The sequence below is a fragment of the Etheostoma spectabile genome, unplaced genomic scaffold (genome assembly GCF_008692095.1).
Source record: "Etheostoma spectabile isolate EspeVRDwgs_2016 unplaced genomic scaffold, UIUC_Espe_1.0 scaffold48, whole genome shotgun sequence".
NCBI classification, from domain to species: Eukaryota; Metazoa; Chordata; class Actinopteri; order Perciformes; family Percidae; genus Etheostoma; species Etheostoma spectabile.
The window spans coordinates 742,393-746,709 of NW_022605618.1; the positions used below are offsets into that span (position 1 = coordinate 742,393).

The 4,317-nt window shown below is 42.3% G+C and overlaps 1 long non-coding RNA gene across 2 annotated transcripts in view; it reads left to right on the top strand.

Annotated features, from left to right (window-relative positions):
- Window positions 1-4,317, top strand: part of LOC116686786 (uncharacterized) — an 18,778-nt gene that overhangs the window by 14,107 nt on the left and 354 nt on the right. The window contains exon 4 of one of the 2 annotated variants that reach the window (XR_004331361.1): window positions 2,425-2,435. The exons of the other annotated variant lie outside the window; for it this stretch is intronic. This is a non-coding gene — a long non-coding RNA (uncharacterized LOC116686786). Of the gene's footprint in view, window positions 1-2,424; window positions 2,436-4,317 lie in introns of those variants that run through there. 2 annotated transcript variants of the gene reach the window in all.

A 4,317-nucleotide genomic window follows, 5' to 3' on the forward strand; every position in this document is an offset into this window, starting at 1 on the left:
ATCACGGCACAGGTGATGATGGGCGAATGTAACGTATTCAAGTGACGCGCTAATCTATTTTTTCCCCCTCGCGCCCCTTCATGCGTCACACGCTTTTATTCCGTCACTCTTTCCTTTTGCACCGCATTTTTAGTTTTTACTATCCCACCAGCCACACAACCATCCAGACAGCCCACCCCACACATTGCACACACACCCACACCATTACCACCCAAACACACACGAAACCACATTCCAGCACCTAAAAATATTATGTGCGAAAACAAACATGTCTAATGCTGCAGGCAGTATCAGCTCCTCTGCTATGGTGTGGGGCTTTTTGCACTGCGCAATTTGGTACGCCACCTTATATGATGCTAACAGCGCTCGATGGTTTACTGAAGTAGCCTTCACAAAGCGGGATGACTGTTGGCAATATTCAGCACGTTTTCGCTGACGTAACGTATTTAAGTGACGCTCTATTTTATTTGGCTTCATGCTGTCCGCTGCGAGCATTTTTAAACACAGCAAACACACCGGTCTTTCCTCTTCTCCAACTGTAGTCACAGTGAAGCCAAGCGCTAAATACGCTTCGTCGTATTTCCTCGTCTTAGTTTTCGGGTGACTTTCTTTTGACTCATCATCTTTGTCTCTCTCCGCTTTTCTTTTCATCCCTGTTAAAAACTTTTTCATGTTGGGGGTTGTTATGTTGAATAACGGCGGCTATAGACATAACGCAGTTGGAGCTTTCTGTTGACTCAACACTGGTAACCAAGGCAAACCTGTTGTCTTGTAAGTCGTAAAAGGTTGCACTGTCGCAAACGTGACAGAAGTAACAATGAGAGCGCCAATGCCGCCTACTGTAGTGGATGCGCAATTACACTTTATACTAGTACGGCCAAAAAAAAAAGCCTGTTCCCCAGGGTCACACGCTCCCCCCCAGGTATCGCACCTTGGAGTTCACTTTTCATTGGCGATGATTTTCAGCGTATAAGTGACGCGCAAATGCGTGGTCGCAAGGAGAGGTGTCCGCCAGTAACCCCGACTCGCGCAGGCTAGCGAGGGCCCTCCATCGCTGCTTGCAGCTTTAATTATTTTTATTAAATTATTATTATTTGTTGTCTACCACGCTGGCTCACAATCCGGTGAGCTGGAACAAGCTACAAACTTGGGGGAATAACAAGAGATTTTGTGAATGTGCTTCTATAGAAATATGAACCCAATCGGCCACATGGTGGCGCTGTAATTATGGCATCAAAATGCAAATTTGGCAAAGCCCCGCCCCCCACACCGTAAGTCTGATTGACTTGAAAGGTTTGAGCTTGGAATCGCAGCTTGCGGCTTTAATAGCTATGGTTTTTGTGTTGGTCATCTTCTTTTCTGAAATTGTACGCAGCTATATTCCATTATGTTTTTATATTTGGATTGTAATCTATGTTTTTCCCTTTACATAAATTGCTTCAGAAAAAGGTAGAAATAAGGGCATACAAATTCACCAGAATGCAGGAAAGGAAGTATTTAATGCTCAAAATGTTCAGGGGGTGGACCCCCAGACCCCCATATCATAAGTCATGCACACAAATCTAGAAACAAAACTCTGGCCTTTGGGTTGCCAGACCAGTTATGACTAGCCAAAATGTGCAATCTAACTTACATGAAAGCTAGAAACTAAAAGGAACATACATTGCTACTCTCTTGCTCAAACAGTACGGTGGACAGTTGGCAATGGGGGTGCAAAACTCAATCTCGCCTAGGGCAACCAAAGGGTTAGAACCGGCCCTGACAACAGCAACAGCTGTTTTCACAGAGATGAGACTGCAGCACAGGGGTTTTCCAAACTTTTTGTGTGGATCACTTTTTGTAAACAAGAATTTCAAACAGCAAATGTACTGTTAGCCAGTGTTATTCAGATGTTCACCAAGTAGTAGGCACACTGTAGTTATTATTACCTGTAAAATAAGGCATTGCTTTAAAATGCAGTTTACATAATAAACTCCAGCTATGTATTGATTGTTTTAGAGCATATTCTATCTTGAAGGTCTTACAGGATGACGTCTGGTTGCAACTGGAATTAGAATGCATTGGACTCAATGTTAGACACATAAAAACCTTTAACCCTATAATCGGAACAAACATGGTATTGCAAAAAACATCAAAGTTTTTTGCAATACCATGTTTGTTGGGATTATAGTGTTCCATGCATTGTCTCAGTGCTCTCAGTGGGAATGCACACAATAAATGTATGACGTTTTTGAAGACAAAGTGATTTTATCAGCCACATAGTGGTTGTTATTCAACATAACTAAGCTTGTGTGTGTGTGTGTGTGTGTGTGTGTGTGTGTACCTTCCTTGTCCTAGGCATTCAGCTGTAGTCCATCAATCAGTAGCTGTCTGAGAAGTCTATCACCTCCATACATGCATGTTGTGGCCACATCCTGCTTCTAGTTTACCTCCCAACCCTGAGTATTTGCCCAGGACTTGTTAGATAAAGGAATAACAGAAAGCGCATAGCCAAACTGTGATGATAGAGAAGCCTAATTGTCTGGAAGCAACACACAGAGTTGTAGTAACACTCCCAGTATGACACAGTGCCTTTGGGCAAGGTGGTGCCACTCAGCATACATCCCCAAGTCAGATCTTTCTCAGGCTAATGGGTGGAGAGACCAGGTACTCATAAAGGTCTTGATAAACAGGGATGTTTACTTACAGTTTTTCTCAGTCGCTTTGGTGCATTTCTCACATCACTATTAGCATTTTGCACAACAGTTAGTTCAACCTCCACAACATTTAGTCATTTGTGCACATCATAGTAGCAGTTTGTCATTCCTTCCAACAACTCATCAATTGCTTTCATACAGCTGTTTTATAAAATTATAATTTTCTTATGTCATGTCAGTCAAAATTAACTATACGTGTGAATGCTGAATAGTCATTCCATATAAAACTAATAATAATTTCATTGCTTGAGTAATTACATTCAAAAATGTTGAACTAGTTGTCAAAATCTGTCAAGCAAATTTGACACATTTTTTTAAATCTGTTTTTTCCTGAAAATGTCTCCTAAATTGAACAATTTCTCTCAGATGACCCTCAGCTTTCACTGATGAGAAGGAGTGTGTGAAGCATTAGTTGCAAACAATGACAAGCCACTTATCTACAATCACTCAGAGCTGAATTCCATAAATTCCCACTTCACAAGCATATATAAACCAAGCAGGACATATTGTGTAGCATTTCTATAATACTGTGACACAGAAATGGAAGGTCAGCCTCGTGGAAGAGGGGTGATGGTGCGGTGAGAAAGGGGAAGGGGCCAAAAGAGGAAGAAGAGGCCAAATACATAGGTGGATTCCTGACTAAATCAGGGCTACAATTGTGGATCATGTTGTCAATCACGGCCTCACAATGGCTGAGGCTGGTCAAAGGGTGCAGCCAATTGTTGGGAGAACCACTGTAAATTAAATTATTCAAACATTTTGTCGGGAGAACAGGTGTGTGTAAATGGACAGTAATTCAGCACTAAACAATCTGCCCTCCAATACTGTCATTGTGTCATACATGACGCTTGCGGTGGGACAAGAACTTGAAACTGTTTACATTTTACTTTTAGACGTACAGCTTTACTGCATCACATATTTAGTGTATTGTAGTGCAATTTCTTGTCCAAAAAGCATTGTGTTACACAGGAAAAGTTGTTATAGTTTTTCTCGCTCCCTCTTCTGTAGTAAACAGACTGCAGTTGGACTGCTATCTACTCATGTGCATTGTCTCATCTCCTTATGCAAGGTCGAACAAACTGAACTTTCTAACAACTTGGACAGTCTGAGGCTTCATGTTACACACACACACACACACACACACACACACACACACACACACACACACACACACACACACACACACACACACACCACACACAACTCTCACTCCACACCATACATGCCCTCCCCTATCCCCCCCTGCTTCCGTCTGACTGCCTCGGTCTCTTTTTGTGTGTTTTTCCCATCCTCCCGAGTCACCTTCATGGTCAAGGCCGGACTGAACTGAGCTGTTTTTGAACAACGCAGACAGTCTGTCTCTCATACTTCACATACAAACACACTCACATACACTGACTTAAAAGTTCACCATACACCACCCATCACAAAAATTCCTTCATGTATCCACATGTACCGTGTGTAGTCCTGTGCATTATGTTGTTATGTCTTGTATTCTATCTTGCTATCTGCATAAATCCTTTTCCTTTTCAGTGTGTGTGGTGGCGCTTTAATTAGCTGCGGCCCTGAAGCTCTACCTAAACTCTCTCGAAACTGCATTTCGTTGCAATGTACCTGTACA